General features: G+C 36.8%; 1 pseudogene; it reads right to left on the reverse strand.

The window, feature by feature from the left end:
• Positions 1–635: 635 nt before the first annotated feature.
• Positions 636–1,351, reverse strand: LOC116583511 (annotated as a pseudogene).
• Between the last annotated feature and the right edge of the window lie 20,571 nt (positions 1,352–21,922).

Below are 21,922 nucleotides of genomic sequence, written 5' to 3' on the forward strand. Positions count from 1 at the left end.
GGGGGAAGGAGGGGAGGGAGAGAGAAGCCCAAGCAGACTCCGACTCTGCCTTGAGTGTGGAGCCGTACACAGGCCCCCATTGCAAGACCCTGAGATCATGACCTGAGTAGAAACCAAGAGTCTGAGGTCTGAGGTTTAAGTTACTGAGCCACCCAGCCACCCCTATTTGTGTGTGTGTGTGTGTGTGTGTGTGTGTGTGTGTGTGTGTGTGTTAGTTATATTTACTTAGAAACATTCAGAATGTGAACGAAACAGCTGTAACTTTTTTTTTTTTTTTGGGCAATTACAGAGTGGTATTGAGTTCATAGAACAACAACTATGTCATATAAGCTGCATCAGAGACAAATGAAGATGGAAAAATCTACCAGCCCATATGTAACTAATTGTGCTGGGCACCAACAAGAACCTGCTTTAAATTTCCGCTAATGTAGAAATTTAAATTTTCAAATTTCCAGGTTAGTGGCTACTGAAAATACCACTAGGACAGGGCTATCTAAAGACACATTGAGTAGTGTGTTAACTATGCAAAAAAAGACAACGTACAGTTTAAAAGCAAATCTTACACGGCCTTACATTTCAATTTTTTTCCTTTAAAAGGAGTAAGATGCAGACGGGTGGGAGTGGGGTTTACATGATTACAGACCAGAAAAAAATGCACTAGGACCAACTTCTTCATCTTCTTCTTCATCTTCCTTCTCCTCCTCATCCTCTTCATCTTGTCTTCCTCCTCTTGTTCCTTTCGCTTGCTTTTTTTTTTTTAGCCTTGACAACCCTGTTTTTTGCTGCATCAGGTTTTTCCTTTAGCTCAGTATGCAGCAATATCCTTTTCCCATTTTTCCTTCCACTTAGCAGCTTCTTTCCATGCAGCTGCTTGTTAGTTGTGGTGGTTTTATTCCACATCTCCCCCAGTTTCTTTGCAACATCACTAATGGATAGGCTGGGATGTTCTCCTTTGATTTTGGGGTGATACTCAGAACAAATCAAGGAAAGGGCCAAAGGAGGCCTCTTAGGTGCATTGGTGTATGTGTAGGTGCACTGGTCTATGTGTTGCTGAAGTGAGCACTGAATGTGCATTGGGATCCCTGAACTTCTTTTTTGTTTCCCCTTTAGGGGAAATGCAAATTTTCATTTCTCTTTTGTTATGGGCCTTGTCTGCCTTTGCCATGTCTTCAAATTTTCCTTTGTCTTTAGCAGATGTGGTCTTTCCTATCCCTGAGCACTTCTTAGAAAACTCAGAGAAGTTGACTGAAGCCTCTGGATGTTTCTTCTTGTGCTCCTTTTGGCAAGTTTGCACAAAGAATGCATATGATGACCTTTTGCCTCTCAGCTTCTTAGGATCTCCATTGCCCATATTTAATTATTTTCCCCAGTGAGGCTCAGAGTCACCCAGTGCCCATCTGGCTCTCACTTGCCCAGGTGCTGTCTCTATGGAGCTCAGTGTGCTGCAACGGCTGTTGTAAACATTATTTTAAAGCAACCTTAATTAAGTTTGCTATTAGTGCCAGAATATAGATAACTTGAACAGAAGACAGAATTTAGAACTGATTTATATACATGACTACTTGATATAAAACAAAGTTGGCCATCAAAAGCAATGGGGAAAGATTGTCTTTTCAGTAAATTATCCTGTATCAATTATATATTCATATATCCAAATAGCCATATGTCCAAGAAAAAGTTTGCCCCTACTTCAGACCAAAACAAAAAATCAATTCTAGCTGCATTATAGATCTAAATCTGAAAAGTAAAACAAATTTTCTAAAAGAATATATAGAACATTTTCACTATGTGAGAGTAGGCAAAAGTTTTATTAAAGAGATGCAAAAACCACTAACCATAAAGGAAATAATAACTGAACCGCATCAAAAGCAGAGTTCAATTCATAAAAAGAAAACAGAGAGTAAAAAGGTTAGTCACTGAGAAGAAATTTATAATGCGTATTTCTAACAAAAGACTTGTATCTAGAATACAAAATTAACACCTGAAGATCAATAAAAAGAAAGATAAGGATGCAACAATGGCTCAACATCAGCAAATCAGTCAATGTGACATACCACAAAATGAAGGACAAATGTCACATGATCATTTCAGTAGATACACAAAAAGCACTTACAAAATTCAACATCTGTTTATGATAAAAACTCTTAACAAAATGGGTATAGAGAGAACATACCTCAAAATAATAAAGGCCATATGTGATAATTGCACAACTAACATCATACTCAATGGTGAAATGCTGAAAGCCCTGCCTCTAAGATCAGTAACAAGACAAAAATGCCCATATTCGTCACTTTTACTCAACGCAGTAAGTCCTAGCCAGATCACTTGGGCAAAAAAATAAAATAAAATAAAATAAAGGACACCCAAATTGGAAAGAAATAAAATTGTCACTATTTACAGATGACATGGTACTCTATATGAAGAACCCTAAGGCCTCCACCAAAAAAAACTGTTAGAACTATACAGACTAGTATCTCTGATGAGCACAGATATAAAAATCCTCAACAAAATATAAGCAAACTAAATCCAACAATACATTAAGAACGTCACTTACCATTTACCATAATCAAGTGGGATGTATTCTTGGGATGCAGATGTGGTTCAGAATTCAAAAATCAAGGTGATACATCATATTAACAAGAGAAAAGATAGAAACCATATATAGGATCATCTCAAAAAATGCAGAAAAGGCATTTGACAAAGTACAACATCCATTCATAATAAAAGCTCTAAAGTATGTTTAGAGGGAACAAACCTTAACATAATAAAGGCCACATGTGAAAAAGACCCAGCTATCATCCTCATTGGTGAAAAACTGAGAGCTTTTTCTCTAAGATTAAGAACAAAACAAGGATGTGCACTCTTACCACTTTTATTCAACATAGGACTAGAAATTCTAGCCATAGCAGTCAGACCCCCATCCCCCAAAAGAAAGAAAAGGCATCCCAATTGGTAAGGAAGAAATAAAACTTTCATTATTTGCAGATGACACGATACTGTATATAGGAAACCCAAACCCAAAACCTAGAACTGATAAATTCAGTAAATTTGCAGGATCCAAAAATCAATGTACAGAAATACGTTGGATTTCTATACGTTAATAGTGAAGTAGTAGGAAGAGAAATTAAGAAAGCAATCACATTTCTAATTGCACCAAAAGAATAAAATATCTAGGAATAAACTTAACCAAGGAGGCAAAAAGCCTGTACTCTGAAAAAATATAAAACACTGATGAAAGTAAACAAAGATGACACAAATAGAAAGACACTCCATGTTCATGAACTGGAGGAACTAATATTGTTCAAATATCTATACTATCCAAAGCAATCCACAAATTTAATACAATCACTGTCAAAATACCAATGGCATTTTTCATAGAACTAGAACAAATCCTAAAATTTGTATGGAACTCTAAAAGTCCCCAAATAGCCAAAGCAATACTGAAAAAGAAGAACAAAGCTGCAGATATAATAAACACAGATTTCAAGATATATTATGAAGCTGTAGTAAGCACAACAGTATGGTACTGGCACAAAAACAGACACATTGATCAACAGAACAGAAAGCCCAGAAATAAATCCATGCAAGTACGATCAATCTATGACAAATGAGGTAAGAACATGCAATAGGGGAAAATAGTCTCTTCAACAAATGGTTCTTGGAAAACTGGACAAATACATGCAAAAGAATGAAATTGGACCAGTTTCTTATACCATATGCAAAGACAAATTCAAAATGGATGAAGAACCCAAATGTGAGACCAAAACCCATAAAATTCCTAAAAGAAAATACAGGCAGTGATTTACATGACAATAGCCATAGGAATATTTTTCTAGATATGTCTCCTCAGACCAGGGAAACAAAAGCAAAATTAAACTATTTGGACTATACCAAAATAAAAAGGTTTTGCACAGCAAAGGAAACCATAAACCAAATGAAAAGTCAACTTACTGAGTGGGAGAAGATATTTGCTAATGGAGTTAATATCCAAAATATATAAAGTCCTTATACAACTCTACCACCCCTAAACCCCTAAATTATCTCATTAAAAAATGGGGCAGAGGACCTGAATAGGCATTTTCTCAAAGGCATACAGAGGCTAACAGACACATGAAAAGTTGCTCAACATCACTAATCAACTAATCGTCAGGGAAATGTAAATCAAAGCCACACTGAGATATCACCTCACACCTGTCAGAATGGCTAGACTCAAAAAGATAAGAAATAACAAGTGTTGGCAAGGATGTAGAGAAAAAGGAACCCTTGTATACTGCTGGTGTGAATGCAAACTGATGCAGCCTCAAAAAATTAAAAATAGAATTATTGCAAGATTCAATAATTCCATGACTAGGTATCTACCTAAAGAAAACAAAACAAAACAAAAAACTGTTCTTAAAAGATATATGTACCCCTTGTTTGCTGCAGCATTATTTATAATAGCCAAGATATGGAAGCAACCCCAGTTGATCAGATACATGAATGGATAAAGTAGATGTGGAGTGTTTGTGTGTGTGTGTGCGCGCGCGCACATGTGCACGTGTTATAAAATATTACCCAGCCACAAAAAGGAATGAATTCTTGCCCTTTGCAACATGGATGGACCTAGAGGATACAATGCTCAGTGAAATAAGTCAGATAGAGACAAATAACATACGATTTCACTCATATGTGAAATTTAAGAAACAAAACAAATGAACCAATAAAGGGAAAAAAGAGACCCCTCTCCTCCCCGCCAAAAAAACACAAGAAAAGCTCCAAACTCTTAGATACAGAGAACAAACTGGTGGTTGTTAGAGGTGGAATGGGTAGGAGGATGGGTGGAAGAGATATAGGAAATTAAGGGTACAGTTATCACAATGAGCACTCAATAATGTACAGAATTGTTGAATCATTATACTGTACACCTAAATTTAATACTGCAAGTTAATTATATTTCTATCAAAAAAAACTGTCAGAAGTAATAAATGGATTCACTAAAGTTGCAGGATACAAAATCAATACACAAAAGTCTGTTGCATTTCTATACACTAATAACAAAGTATCAGAGAAATCAAGAAAACAATCCCATTAACAATTGTATTACATGAATAAAATACCAAGGAATAAATTTAACCAAGGTGGTTAAATATCTGTATATTGAAAACTACAAAATATTAGTGAAAGTAACTGCAGAAGACACAAATAAGTGGAAAGATATTCCGTGTTCATGGATTAGAAGAGTCAGTATTGTTCCTATTACCCAAGGTAATATATAGATTCAATACAATCTCTATCAAAATTTCAATGACATTTTTCAAAGAAACAGAACAAATAATCCTAAAATTTGTATGGAAGCACAAAAAACCCCAAAGAGCCAAAGAAATCTTGAGAGAGAAGGAAAAAGAGGCATGACACGCCTTGATTTCAAACTATATCATAAAGCTATTGTAGTCAAAACAGTGTGGTATTGGCATAAAATAGACACTACATTAATGGAAGATAAGAGAGAGTCCAGAAATAAACCCTTGCATAAATCATCAATTTATGACAAAGGATCTAAGAATATTCAATGGGGGAAGGACAGTCTCTTCAATAAATTCTGGAAAACTGGACAGCTACATGCAAAAGAATGAAACTGGACCACTATCTTACACCACACACAGAAATTAATTAGAAATGGATGAAAGACTTAAATGTTAGACATGAAACCATAAAATTCTTGGAAGAACTACCATAGGATCAAGCAATTCTACTTCTGGGTATTTATCACAAGAAAACAAAAGACACTACCTCAAAAAGACATATGCACCTCCATGTTCACAGCAGCATTATTTACAATAGCCAAGGTATGGAAACACCGAAGTTCATTGATAGATGAATGGACAAAGAAATTGTGATCTATATACACAATATTTTTCAGCCATAAAAAAGAATAAAATCTGAGGTGCCTGGGTGGCTCAGTCAGTGAGGTGTCTGCTTTTGGCTCAGGTCATGATCTCAGGGTCCTGCGATGGAGCCCCACATGGGGCTCCCTGCTCAACGGGGAGTCTGCTTCTCCTTCTCTCTCTGTAATCTCTCTCACTCTCTCTCAAATCAGTAAACAAAATATAAAAAAAAATAAAATCTTCCATTTGCAACTATATGAATTGGATTGAGGGCATTATGCTAAGGGAAGTAAGTCAGAAAGAGAAACACAAATGCTCTATGATCTCTCTTACATGTGGAATCTTTAAAAAACAACCAAACAAACCAAAAACACCTAAAAAAAAACCCCAAAAAACTAACAAACAAAAACCAACACAAGCTCACAGACACAGAGAAGAGACTGATGGTTGCCAGAGGTGGTAAAGGAAGGCAAGAGGGAGGAATGAGTGCACTGTTTTTTTTTTTTTTTAAATTAAAGTGAACTGCTTAAATAAATTAAAAAAAAAAAAAAACCTAGCAAGAAAACAGGCAATAGTCTCATATGATATCCATATGGTAAACTAACTTGGAAAAAAAGGCAAGCTAAGTATCTAAGGACCTGCCAGAAAGACTAAAAATCTAAAAGCCCTGAAAATATCTAATATAGGCCAGAATGTGTTGGTGGGAATTGGTTCATCAACTTTGGAAAACTTTGTCAGCATTTACAAAGTTGAAAACATGCTTGTCCCATGACCCAGAAATTCCACTCTTAGGCAACATAGCCAAGAGAAATGTATACACATTTGTACCAGAAATGTTTAGAAATGTTTATATAGCAATTTTATTTGAAATGATGAAGGTCTAGGAAAAAAAGCATCACCAAATGTGCATCAGCTATAGAATTTGTAAATGAGGTTTCTGTTAAGTTCAAGAACAAGCAAAACTAATCTGTGTTCTTGGAATTCAGGACGGTAGTTACCATTTGGGGGATAAATGGGTCCTGATTGAGAGGAAGCATGATGGTCACTTTTAGAGGCTGATAATTTGCTTTCTTGATCCGAGTGGTAGTTACTTGTGTATGCTTACTTTGTGACAGTTCACTGAAGAGTTTATTTCTGATTTTGCATATATGCCATACTTCAATAAAAACTTAAAAAATAACGTAGTTTCATATAAAATGAAGAAGGCAAACTGAATGATCAGGCTTATTCTATCATGCTTTTTTCCAATCACAGTGATAGTCATTTTTTTCCATATTTATGTGCCAGTAAATTGATAATGTCCTAGTGACACAACATCTCAAAATAGGATAAAATGAATAGACTTAAAAATGTTATTTTTTTATTGTGGTTAAAAAAACATGTAAGATTTACCCTTTTAACAAATTTATAAGTGTACAGCAAAGTACTGTTAAATACAGGCACAATGTTATAATGCACATCTGTAGAATTTATTCACCTTGCATAAATGAAACTGAACACCCAGTGAACAATTTCCCATTTCCCCTTTGCCTAGTTTCTGGTAACTACCATTCTATTTTCTGCTTCTATGAGCTTGACTAGTGTAGATACCTCATATAAATGGAATCACAAGGTATTTATCCTTCTGTTACTGTTTCATTTCACTTAGCATACATCTTTATGGTTATCGATATTATTGTATATGATGGGATTTCACTCATTTTTTTAAAAAGATTTTACTTGAGAGAGAAAGAGAGAGAGCATGAGAAGGGGGAAGGGCAAAAGGAGAGGGAAAACTGACTCCTTGCTGAGAGCTAAGCCTCTTGACACGGGGCTTGATTCCAGAATCCTGAAATCATGAGCTGAGCCTAAGTCAGGTGTTCAACTGACTGAGCCACCCAGGCACCCTGGGATTCCAATCATTTATAATGCTCAGTAATATTCCATTGAATGTATATACCACATTTTCTTTACCCATTCATCTGTTGATGGACATGTATGTTTTTTTCACATCTTGGCTACTGTGAATAATGCTGCAGTAAATATGAAAGTCCAAATATTTCTTCAAGATCTTGATTTCGGTTCCTTTTGGATAAATAGCCAGAAGTGGGATTGCTGGATTATATGTATTATATGTATATTATATTATTATTATGTATTATATGTATATTATATATATATATTATATTTTTAATTTTTTTGAGGAACCTCCATATGGTTTTTCCATAATGGCTACATCATTTTACACTCATACCCACAGTGCACAAGGTTACCAATTTCTCCATGCCTTTTTTCAACATTTTTTTTTCTATAATGACCATCCTAACTGCTGTGAGGTGATGATATCTCATTGTGTTTTTGTTTGCATTTACCTAATGATTAGTGATACTGAGCACTTTTTCATATGCCTGCTGGCCATTTGTATGTCTTCTTTGGTGAAATATAAATTCAGTTCTTTTACCCATTTTTAGATTGAGTTATTTGTTTTAGTTTTGCTACTGAGTTGTAGGAGTTCCTTCTAAATTTTAGATATTAACCTCCTATCTGCTATTTGGTTTGCAAGTTATTTTTCCCGATCTGTAGGCTGTTTTCTCACTCTGTTGACTGTTTCCTTAATATTTGTTTAATGTGTAAAAATGACAACACTAAATTAGTTTAATTTGGATTTAGTTTTCTTGCAGTTAAACAGAACTAATTTTCATCTTATGAGTCATAGCTGCTGAAGAGCTCCTTTCACAAAATGGATGTATAATTTAGTTTTTATTTTCTATGGATGCATTTGACTGCTTTATTCTCTTTAGAAGTTCCAGCTCAGATGTGTTTGGACACTTCAGTGCATTTCTGAGACACAACACAGCCTAATTTTGCAAGGCATTCTATAACTAAGAAATGGGGAAAAACCTGATCTATAATCTCCATCCTCATCATAGACTCTTGTTTGTGATTTGGGCCAATCATGGTCATTGTATAAACTTCAGACTTCCAATTTCTTTTTTTTTCCTTTTCCTTTTTTTTAAAGATTTTATTTATTTATTTGACAGAGATCACAAGCAGGCAGAGAGGCAGGCAGAGAGAAAGGAAGGGAAGCAGGCTCCCTGCTAAGCAGAAAACCCAATGCGGGGCTTGAACCCAGGACCCTGGGATCATGACCTGAGCTGAAGGCAGAGGCTTTAACCCACTGAGCCACCCAGGCGCCCCTCCAATTTCTTTTTTAAAAAGGTTTATTTTTCAAGAATTTGAAAGGGAGAGAGAATAGGGGGCAGAGGGGCAAAGGAAGAGAATCCCAAGCAGACTGCCTGCTGAGCGTGGAGCCTGACACAGGGCTTGATCTCATGACCCTGAGATCATGACCTGAGCTGAAACCAAGAGTCAGATGCTTAACTGCCTGAGCCACCTAGGCACCCTGAAATATCCCATTTCTAATGGAGGATTTTATGGTACTTCTTTGACTCTTTCATTTTCCCACTCATTGTGCTCTAGTCCAAGTGAAGCAATTTTTTCACTTAGGCTTGGCATATCTTTTCCTTTTTAATGCTAATGCATTACATTACTATATTTTCACTTTGGTTATAAGGTTTAATAATATATATTCAGTATTATTCATTCTAGGCTCACTAAAACCAGTCAGATGTTTCTGGACCTACATGGTCACATCCTTGCTTGAATTATTTATGTATAATTATATTGCTTTTGAGAAAAACAGGAGATGCCATTGGTGAAGCTGTTAAAATGACTGTCATTAAAGTAATACACGAGAAAAAGATCCAAGTTTGTGGAATGTTGTTTATGCTGCATTTTACCTTTCAGAATAATTAAATTGTTATTATACACTTATATGCTCACAGGGAATATTTGCAATATAATTTTAAATTGGGGCAAATTAGTATTTTATATCAGCTCATTAAAAAACAAGCAAAGAATCTAAACTCCCCTCCACCATCAGGTTAAGGCAAACCCTGGTCTCAGGAGAGATGGCTATACTGTAACCCTGTTCCAATGTCAGTCCATTCCCCAACTTCTTGATTTTAGTAAATTGCCTTGCCATGGAAATATGTGTATTTGGGTGTCTGGACAGACTTAATACTTCTGCCATTTTTCAATTTAATGAAAATCCACAATGAAATTACATTCTAAGTATCTTTTGAAAAGTTTGGATAATTACTCATTACTCTGTTTGAGTAGCTCAGTAGCCTTGAGTTTCCATCTAATTGGTAATGACCTTTAGCCAACTTCCTTCTCTCTCAAATTCCCTAATCACATTTCACAGCAGTACCATCAGACTATGCTGTAAAAGCCATGTGCCAAGATGCCAGGGAAATCCATGCAGGCTTGAAACACTTAAATAGAAGTGGAGTAAACAACAACAACAAAAAACTGTTCAACCTCATCAAGTTTATAAAATGTAATGTCTGGCAATGCATTTCACTAGATGGTCAAAAATTTTTTCAAGTTATTTTCATAAAGAACAGACTTTATATTTCCAGAAAACTCAAGTTTGGCCTCACTTTGCATTGTTTAATATTTTAGATTAGTCACAAAGATTTGTTTTAAATATTTCTTCATCTTTAAATGAGCCTGGTATTATTTTTTCAGTGATCAATTAACATAGACATGTAATATAGTCAAGGTCTAAGCCAAACATCATGGAAATGTTGGAAAAGTAACTTGAAGAGAGTGTTGTTCGTTGGAAATAAATGCAACATGTTGAAGATTCGGTGGGGTTCCAGGGCTGTATTGCCATGATGCTAAGTCGCCAGACCAAATGCAAAAACAGTGCACTCAAGCACCCAAATGATTTACCTGATGCTTAGTTTAATGGAGCTGAAACAACTTCCCTAAACACCTGAGTGTTTCATATTTCATGGATTGCTATGGGATCATGTAGACACTAACTATAATGCTAAGATCTATTTTTATTCAATAAGAATTGTGCACATTATTATACATGCCTTGAATTTATAGAACGCTATCATGGCATTTTACAAGAGGAGAGGATTTTAAATGTGCCATCTGACTTGCAAGTAAAAAGAGCATCTCTAAAACGATACTAGTTACTGAATATACAGCAGTAGACAAGTTGCTTCTGAGAAACAAAAGAATGATTACAAAAAGCTCATTTGAAAACCTTGTCCTGAAAGGGCTCAGTTGGTAGAGTTTTATGTTTCATATCAGACTTTTCCCTTACCATCTCTGTCCAGTATTGCCCTACACGGGGTACAGGTGTTTAGGCAAGTTTAGAGAAGAATGAGAATGTACTCAACTACACTAACATACAATGCTTCATCTTCTTGGAACTTCTGAATCCATTCTTTTTTCCTAGGATTTTATTTATTTATTTGTCAGAGAGAGAGAGCTAGAGAGAGTGAGAGGGTGCACAAGCAGGGGAAAGGGCAAGCAGAAGAAGCAGGCTCCCCACTGAGCAAGGGCCCTGGGATCATGACCTGAGCCAAAAGCAGATGCTTAACCAACTGAGCCATCCAGGTATCCCCTGAATCCATTCTAAGAGCTGTCCCAAGAATGGCCTAAAGAAAGTGACAGAAAGCAAGACAGAAAACCTGTCATCCCAAAACAAAACAAAAAACCCAAAATCAATATAGTCTGATGAAAATGAAAGAAGACCTAAAACACTTGATCTAAATAAAAATATGATCGTAAAAGTATACAGATGTAAATGTTTTATCTTACTATCTTGTGCTTTATGACCTCAGTGTCAGCTCTGTTTTTGTTCAGTTTTTAAAAATGTGCATATTTAAGTATTTCTTGAACTCTGAGATAAAAGGGATAAAGGATAATTATTAAGAATGGTTTTGAAAAGAAAAGCTCTTCAGAGATCAAAGAACACTTTTTTAAGGTTTATTTCCAGTACACACAGGATTGTTTTCTCCCTAAAATCGTTGTGGTTTCAGGGTAAGATCAAACAGTGCATACAAGTTATACGTGATTCTAGTAACTATGGGCCTTCCTTTTTTACCTCTTAGCTGGACTACAGAAAACAGTTTAAAAATCAGCCTGATTATGAAATGGCTGTCTAGTATTATTGCCTCTGCACGTTTTGATCAGCTGCCAGCAGGGAAACCTTTGGGGCAAAACCTTATAAGCTTATCTCTTGGTTCATTAGGGTTATGGGGGGAAGAAAGGAAAAACAAGTCTTCAAGTTTCTAATTAAAATGATTGCCAAGACTCCTCTCCAAGGACCACTCTTTCAGTTACAAAGTGCATGTGTAAATGAAGCACCCCAGGCCATCAGCAAATTGACAAAAGCAAGTCAGAACCAGTGACGCTTTCTGTTTAATCTGAGCTAGCATACAAGAAGCTTAGCTGGAAAAAATGGTGAAGAAATCTATTTACTAGGGTTCTATAGATTTTCTTGGATCAGCAGCTGTTTTGAGAAATACTGGGAAAATAATGGTTTCTTCCCTTTTTAAAAAGGCAGTTACCGGAATTGGATTTCACATTTATGATCCCAAACTCTGACCCACCATTTGCACTTTTCATTTAAAGGCGTCATTCTACTACTACCAAGGGCATCATGGAAGGGCATCGTACTACAGGTACCTGTGTCTCTGCCAGAGGGCAGTCTCTAGCCTTGGGAGCTCACTGAAGCTGTGCCTAGGGCAGGCCCACACTGGAAACTCTGGTCTCCAGTAATGGATGAAATAGTCATACATTTATAAATGATAACAGAATTGGTGGGTGAATGCCATGAGCTTCCTTAGCTCTTGGGTGGGACAACTCTGAGGTGTCTTCACTGTCTCCCAGAAGTTCCCAGTGGTATTGTATCCCAGCTGCCCTCAGTGGAAGCCTGTTCATTATGCAGCCGGTACTGGCTTCTTCCGTTTGCCTATCCTATTTCCTTACTTCCCTCTCAGTAATTGCTGGAACCATCTCCCAAATAAACTATTTGCACTTAAATCTTTGTCTCAGGTTTTGCTTTTGGGAGAACCCAACCTAAAACAAGTGCTATTGCTAAGACAGAGGTAGAGATAGTCCACTTTGTATGGCAGATAACTCACCTCAGCTTTTATTTCTGTCCTCACATTCCTTAATCTTAACCCAGAAAGGAGCCCACACAGAACATAATGTTTAGGCAAAAGCTAAACAATGCACACCATGACCACATCTCCAAGGCCTCAATATTCATAGATGTTCATAAGAATTGTGAAACTGATCTCAATTTTAAAAGAACCCACTTGCAAGCATCTCATCTCACTTGGAATATTTTGATACAGTCACTGGGATTTCTGGGAAGTTCATTTAAATACCTATTAGTTGGAAACATGATTAGTTTACTGGATACTCTGTTGAAAAGGAAAATTTGAGTTTAAAACCAGAATTTTGGTATATTCACCCCAAATATATATTATATATATTTTTAAATTCAATTAGCCAACATATAATACATCATTACTTTTTGATGTAATGTTCAGTGATTCATTAGTTGCATATAACACCCAGTGCTCATTACATCACATGCCCTCCTTAATGCCTAATATCCAGTTACCCCATACCCCGACCCAGGTCCCTTTCTGAAACCCTCAGTTTGTTTCACGGAGCCAAGAGTCTCTCATGGTTTGTCTCTCTCTCTCTGATTTCTTCCCATTTCAGTTTTCCCTCCCTGTCCCTACGATCCTTTGTGCTATTCCTTATATTCCACATATGAGTGAAACTATAGGATAATTGTCTTTCTCTGATTGACTTATTTCACTTAGCATAATCCCCCCCAGTTCCATTCATGTCAGTCTAAATGGTAGGTATTCACTCCTTCTGATGGCTGAATAATTTTCCACTTTATATATGAACCACATCTTCTTTAGCCATTTGTCTGTTGAAGGATATCTTGGCTCCTTCCACAGTTTGGCTATTACAGACATTGTTGCTATGAACATTGGAGTGCACATGCCCCTTCTTTTTACTACATCTGTATCTTTGCAGTAAATACCTATTAGTGCAATCGCTAGGTCGTAGGGTAGCTCTATTTTCAACTTTTTGAGGAACCACTGTTTTCCAGAGTGACTTTACCAACTTGCACACCCACCGACACTGTAAGAGGGAAACTTTCTCCACATCCTTGCCAACATCTGTCATTTCCTGACTTGTTAATGTTAGCCATTTTAACTGGTGTAAGGTGGTATTACATTGTGGTTTTGATTTGTATTTCCCTGATGGCTAGTGATGTGGAACATGTTTTCATGAGTCTATTATCCATTTGTATGTCTTCTTTGGAGAAGTGTCTATTCATGTCTTCTGACCATTTCTGGATTGGATTATTTGTTTTATAGGTGTTGAGTTTGAGAAGTTCTTTATAAATTTTGGGTACCAGCCCTTTATCTGGTTTGTCATTTGCAAACATCTTCTCCCATTCATAGGTTGCTGTTTGCTTTTGTTAACTGTTTCCATTGCCACACAGAAGCGTCTTATCTTGATGAAGTCCCCAAAGTTCATCTTTGCTTATGTTTCCCTTGTCTTAAGAGACGTGTTTTTAAAAGAAAGTGCTGTGGTTGAGGTTGAAGAAATTGCTGCCTGTGTTCTCCTCTAGGATTTTGAGGGATTCCTGTCTCACACTTGGGTCTTTCATTCATTTTGAGTTTATCTTTGTATATGGTGTAAGAGAATTGTCCAGTTTCATTCTTCTGCATGTGGCTGTCCAGTATTCCCAACATCATTTATTGAAGAGACTGTCTTTTTTCCATTGGATATTCTTTCCTGCTTTGTCAAAGATTAGTTGACCATAGAGTTGAGGGTCCATTCCATTTCTGGGCTCTCTATTCTGCTCCATTGATCTATTTATCTGTTTTTGTGCCATTACCATACTGTCTTGGTGCTCACAGATTTGTAAAACAGCTTGAGGTCTGGCATTGTGATGCCCTCAGCTTTGGTTATCTTTTCAACTTTCCTTTGGCTATTCAGGGTCTTTTCTGGTGTCATACAAATTTTAGGATTATGTGTTCCAGCTCTGGAAAAAATGTTAATGGTATTTTTATAGGGATTGCCTTGAATATGTAGATTGCTCTGGGAAATATAGACATTTTAACAATGTTTATTGCTCCAATCCATGAGCATGGCATGTTTTTCCATTTCTTTGTGTCGTCTTCAATTTCTTTCATAAGTGTTCTGTAGTTTCTAGAATACAAATCCTTGGTCTCTTTGGTTAGGTTTATTCCCAGGTATCTTACGGTTTTGGGTACAATCACAAATGGGATCGACTCCTTAATTTCTCTCTTCTGTCTCATTGTCAGTATATAGAAATGTAACTGATTCCTGTGCACTGATTTTATATCCTGCCACATTGTTAAATTTCTGTATGAGTTCTAACAGTTTTAGGGTGGAATCTTTTGAGATTTCCACATAGAGCATCATATCATCTGTGAAGAGTGAGAATTTGACTTCTTTGTTGATTCAGATGCCTTTGATTTCTTTTTGTTGTGTGATTGCTGATGCTAGGACTTCTAATATAATGTTAAACAACAGTGGTGAGAGTGGACATCTGTGCCGTGTTCCCATGACCTTAGAGGAAAAGCACTCAGTTTTTTTCCATTGAGAGTGATATTTACTGTGGTTTTTTCATAAATGGTTTTTATGATATTAAGGTATGTTCCCTCTATCCCTATAATTTGAAGAGTTTTAATCAAGAAAGGATGCTGTATTTTGTCAAATGCTTTTTCTGCATCAGTTGAGAGGATCATATGGTTCTTATCTCTTCTTTTATTAATGTGCTCTATCATGTTGATTGATTTAGGAGTGTTGAACCACCCTTGCATCCCAGGAATAAATCCCACCTGGTCGTGATGAATAATCCTTCTAATGTACTATTGGATCCTATTGGCTAAGATATTGGTGAGAATTTTGGCATCCATGTTCAGGGATATTGGCCTGTAATTCTCCTTTTAATGGGGTCTTTGTCTGGTTTTGGGATAGGGTAATGCTGGCCTCATAGAATGAGGTTGGAAGTTTTCTTTCCATTTCTATTTTTGAAACGCCTTCATTAGAATAGGTATTATTTCTTCTTTAAATGTGGTAGAATTCCCCTGGGAAGCCATCTGGCCCTGGACTCTTGTGTTTTGGGAGGTTTTTGATTACTGCTTCAATTTCCTTGCTGGTTATTGGTCTATTCAGATTTTCTACCTCTTCCTTTTTCAGTCTTGGTAGTTTATTAGTTCCCAGGAATGCATCCATTTCTTCCAGATTGCCTAATTTGCTGGCATATAGTTGCTCATAATATGTTCTTACAATTGTATTTCCTTGGTATTGAATATGATCTCTCCCCATTCTTTCATGATTTTATTAATTTGGGTCCTTTCTGTTTTCTTTTGGATAAGTCTGGCCAGAGGTTTATCAATTGTATAAATAGTAAAGATTAGAACAGAATCAATGAAATAGAAATCAGAAGAGCATTAGAACAGATCAACAAAACTAGAAGCTAGTTATTTGTGTATATATGTTTAAATATTTGGGGAATTATCACTTTTTTGGGGTTTCAACCACATGATTGTCATGTCATTTTTCATATTGAGTTTTGATACATCATTAAACTATGTATACAGGGCTCTTCCCTCAACTCTTCTTGGTCTTTTAAGTGTACATGCCCCATTGACAAGCATAGTGAAGTTGTGAACAGAAACATTTAAGGGTGCAAAGTCGAGCTACCTCTCTCATTGTTCAAGCTTTGTCCTGATTATCCAACACCACAGGAAGATATGCCCTTCAGCTGATACCATTCAAGTGTTCAAGTTACTTTAATGTGCCTACATATGCAAACAACGTAAAGGAAAAATAAATTAAACCAATTTGCAGGTTACAAAATATCTGATTATTAACTCACTTATTAAATAGTTACAGCTGGTCAGAGAAAAGTGTTGAAGAAACATATACCAAAGACTCAGACCACCAATATTTGAATAAGCTTTGTTCCATATTCTAGTTGCAGATTTTACACTCAGTTTGGCCAAACATCTTAGAAATGCATGATTCTGGTCACCCTTAAGAAAACCCTTCCATTCCTGAAGCTTATTCACTGGATGTCCCTCAGTACATTATGGTCCACACTTATAGCTCTGTTCTTTAGCTTTTGTGACATTGTCCAAATCTCTCTTTCATCCCGTTACATCTGGAGTCTTGACCTCAAGATATAGTGATTGTAGTCACCAAAGTCGAATATGAGAGTGAATCTTATTTATTTTTTTTTTTTGGTCTACTTAGCTTTTTCTGTGTGGCCTAGACTGCTAGATTTTAAAAGACCAATTAAGAAAGGGGAAACCAGAAGGAAACAAATGATCAAATTTTGCCTTCTTTTTTTCTTGGAAGGTCTGTGACCATTGCTGAATTCCTGGCATCTAGATTAGGTCTTCACTCCAGCTAGTAAGTATAAAGAAGGATCTCAAGCCTAGGCATAAACTTTTTATTTCATATTCTTCATTTATGTTGACTAAGATTGAGTTCAAATTGCATTTTGTGAGGTTTTGATCCTTCTGCTAAAGCACATATGCCTCTAAGAGATGAAGGATTACAGGCTCTTTCTATGGCTGGTACTGTTCCCATCACACTGCTTACCTGTTCATTATCTTTTCCTCTGCTTCTGCTCAGCACCTGCTCTTATCTTTCTGGAAAGTCAGAATGCCATGAATTAGATAGAATCAGTGCATTAGAAACTGGCAAAAATCCAAATAGAATGAAAGATATTTGAGGAAGAGACATGCAATAGAGTATGTCACCTAGAATGTCAAATATTTTACTGATGTAATAGAGGAAAGGCTAATGAAATCTGTGGACTAGGAAAAGCACAGAGAAATCCCAAATCTTTTAGAAGACTGAAATGCAATGAGATCTTTATGGATCAGATAAGTCACCCTAGCTTCAAAGAAGTCCATGATAAAGTACTAAATAATAATAATACAAAAAAAGATCCTTACACAGAAGTTGAGGGAGTTGTCTTCCTCTAAGGAGGATTTAAAGATTAAGATAACATAGAAAACAAAGTTGTCCACAAGACTGTACAGTGCCACTCAACTCAACTTGACAAAATGTATTAAAGCAATGTTAACATTGCGAACACGTTATCATTAAAGTTTGTCCTGAAAGTACGAAAACCATTAGGTTTGAAGTCAGAAGAGGGCACAAGTCTTGATTTTGCCATTTGCTAGCTGTGTGACTCTTGATAAGTTATCCTCACTTAGCAAAATGGTTATTCTGAACATTTTATTTTAAGCACTGAAACGAAAAGGTAAAAATTTCAACAATTAAAAAGTGATGAGACCATTGAAAAATTCCTCCTGCTAGGGTGATGAGAAGCCCTTGGAAAAATTTCACCTATATAAACAAGTAAAATGGGATTAAACACATTCCAGGGTATTAAAGCTATTAAGATTATTAGACTGTGAAATATGCTGCCAAGGAAGTGCCAGATCCACCACCTCTTGAGACACTTAAAACTCAACTAACAAAACATTACAAAGTATATTTCTGGGAAAAGGGAACTGGCACAGATGGGGATCAATTCAAGATAATTCAAGAGGTCTTTTTATTTCCCTTCTGACGTTCACATTTCAGTGGCTACTGTTAAAATGGTAAAAGGCAAAGCATCACGCTGGAAACAAGATTCCTGGGATCAAGCCATAAAATCAGTTACTTGATCCATTTGGCAAAGAACATGGAAATGGGCAAAAGTTTATCTATCAGGAAAACAAATTAAGGCTGTTAAATAAGAAGAGATATCACAATCTATCAAACCAGTTTTAGCACCTACAAAGTACACGGACATTGAACAAAAAAAGGAAAAAATACAGTTTTCAGACATTAACAAAACTACTTGGAAACTGTTACATAAAAGGTAATGATAAAATTCAATGTAATTTCTAATTGGATGCCTATCCCTTCCTAGTCACAGTGTCTTTACCTCACAAATGGGGTAAGAGTGCACAAAACTTTGAAAATATTTAAGGACATTTAAAGATATACTGTTTGAGAGTCATTTAGTAAACTATAAAGTAATAGGGCACAGAATATTACTATATCTCTGTTGCATACATTGTACTTCACTCTTTAATAGAAAGTCACTTGACAAGCATCATCTCAACTGATGAAACCAAAACGAAATGTATGTAAATTCACGAGGTAGGCAGAACACAGAAGATGCAGCGAAGTCAGGCTAAGTGACTTGCTGAAGCCCATTTGATGTTTTTACAAGGCAGACCTGAATTAAAAAAATTAGATTTTGCCTCTCTGATACCTGGATTTTGCCCTTTCTGCTGCTTTGACCTCCTCCACCCACTGCCTGTGGCCCTGCTTTCAAATAAGTACTCCTGAAAGGGCAATGCTAAAGGTTTGTATTATACAGATTTCTAAAGGTTTGTTTCTATAGACCTTATGCTTCTAGTTCATGATTATGTCCTTACATGCAGCAGTTGGGTATCTAATAAATATGCTGAATTAATGAATAAAGTTTGAGTGTTTATCAAAGAGATTTGATAGAATGACCACTGAATTTTCAATGAAATAGTTATATTTTCTGAAGATCTCCACAAAACAAGATGGAATTGGGAGGGAGACAAACCATAAATGACTCTTAATCTCACAAAACAAACTGAGGGTTGCTGGGGGGAGGGGGGTTGGGAGAAGGGGGTGGGATTATGGACATTGGGGAGGGTATGTGCTTTGGTGAGTGCTGTGAAGTGTGTAAACCTGGTGATTCACAGACCTGTACCCCTGGGGATAAAAATATATGTTTATAAAAAAAAAAAAAAAAAAGATCTCCACTACTTAAGGAGCACCTGGGTGGTTCAGTGGGTTAAGCATCTGTCTTTGGCTCAGGTCATGATTTTAGGGTTCTGGGATTGGGCCCCCCATTGGGCTCCCTGTCAGTAGGGGGTCCACTTCTCCCTCACCCTCTGCCCCTGCCCCCTTTTCCTGCTCTCTCTTTCTCTCTCTCTCTCCCCCTTTAAGTAAAAATAAAATCTTGCAAGGTCATAGAGTAGCTCTATTTTTAATTTCTTAAGAAATCTTCACACTGTTTTCCAAAGTGGCTGCACCTACAATTGCACTACTGGGTATTTACCCCAAAGATACAAGTGTAGTGAAAAGAAGGTCCACCTGTACCCTAATGCTCATAGCAACAATGGCCACTGTCACCAAACTGTGGAAAGAGCCAAGATGCCCTTCAACAGATGAATGGATAAAGAAGATGTGGTCCATATATACAATGGAATATTACTCAGCCATCAGAAAGGATGAATGTCCAACTTTTTTATTGACACTGATGGGACTGGAGGAGATTATGCTGAGTGAAATAAGTCAAGTAGAGAAAGTCAATTATCATATGATTTCACTTACTTGTAGAACATAAGGAATAGCATGGAGGACATTAGGAGAAGGAAAGGGAACGTGAATTGGGGGAAATCAGAGCGGGAGATGAACCATGAGAGACTGTGGACTTTGAGAAACAAACTGAGGGTTTTGGACGGGGTGGGGGGGCAAGCGGATGGGTGAGCCTGGTGGTGGGGATTAAGGAGGGCACGTATTGCATGGAGCACTGGGAGTGGTGCATAAACAATGAATCTTGAAACACTGAAAAAATTAAATTAAATTAAATTAAAAAAATAAAAATATTTTAAAAATCTTAAAGAAAAAATCTCCATTAGTCAAGTTAATCTTGGTTGCAGATTAGTTTAAGTCTCTTTGAACGAGCAGCTAGAAATTGTCAATCCTTAGTGGTCTAAATTAAGAAGTAGAATATGGGCAAGTGTTTTGAAGTAGAAGAAATTTATAATGATTTGTTCTATTTTTGTTACCATTAGCTGAAAGCTGGAATACATTAAAAGAAAATAATTCTTTTTTAAAAAGATTTGAGAGCCAGAGAGAGAGAGCGCAAGCACGGCCCACACACATAAGTGGGGGGAGGGGCAGAGGGAGAGAATACCCAAGCAGACTCCCTACTGAGTGCAGAGCCCAACCAACCCAGCAGGGCCAATCCCATGACCCATGAGATCAAACTTGAGCCAAAACCAAGAGTCCAACTTAACCAACCACACTTAACTGTCTGTGCCACATAGGTGATCCAGAAGAAAAGAATTCTGAACACAGTGGAGATGACAGGGGAACATTAGTGATTTTCCACTGCTGGGAAAGTTGTAAAGAGGCACTAGTTTCACTCCATGTGGCCCAAGAGGGCGGAACTAGAGACATATAAACTAGAGACTAGTTTATATAAATAAGGACTGTTCCAAAGTGGGACTGGCTTTTTTTTTTTAAATGTAACAGTAATGTATTTACATATTTCAATATTCAAAAGAGGAAGAGAGTTTATGGTGAAGTTTTCCTTTTTGTCCCTTCCCATACTTCCCACTCTCACTACTTTTTTTTTTTTTTTTTTTAGGAAGAAATGATTCACATTTTCGAAAGCGTTAAATGGAGATGAGGGACACTCACTCACTGAGAAACCTGTGCAAAGTTCCAGACACAGAGTACAAGTGGGGCTTAAACTAAAAAGTTCCATCTCCGAGATTCTATTACCATGATGGATAAATGGGTGTAAATTTGTCCAATTGCTACCCAGCTCCTCACTGAAAGAAAGTAGCAACCAACAAGAGGTCTACTTAAAACTGCAATGGCTGTGTTATCAGTGGGGTCACACTTTATCAAAACAGTACAGTCAACATGTACTCATGTTTAGGCAGATTTTCCCATTTGGCACACTGTCTCTAATTGAAAGTAAGATAGATGGGGTTCTGCAGTCTAAACAGTGCCAGTAATGGCTTCTAATTATTTTGTTGTAAAAACACAGGCATTCTTTTGCTTTTAATGGCTGTGTTTTCCTGCTGCTTGCAATGGAAACAGCTTCTTTCAGAAACTGTGCAAAATATTTCCTAAGTAATCATTTGGATAGCCCCAAAGAAGCGACTTCTGTGAGACCTGCTAAATAACATTACTAAAACTCGATGGTACTGCCCAGTCACAGCAAAAGCTAGTGTGGAGTCTACCGCAATTTCACCCCTTCTGCAGGATCATGGGTGTAACCTCACTGGTGGAGAGACCACTGACGTCCCAAACAGGTTTGTGAATTACCAAAAGACCGAAGGAGTGGTTAATTC

The sequence above is a fragment of the Mustela erminea genome, chromosome X, assembly GCF_009829155.1.
Source record: "Mustela erminea isolate mMusErm1 chromosome X, mMusErm1.Pri, whole genome shotgun sequence".
Lineage (NCBI taxonomy): Eukaryota > Metazoa > Chordata > Mammalia > Carnivora > Mustelidae > Mustela > Mustela erminea.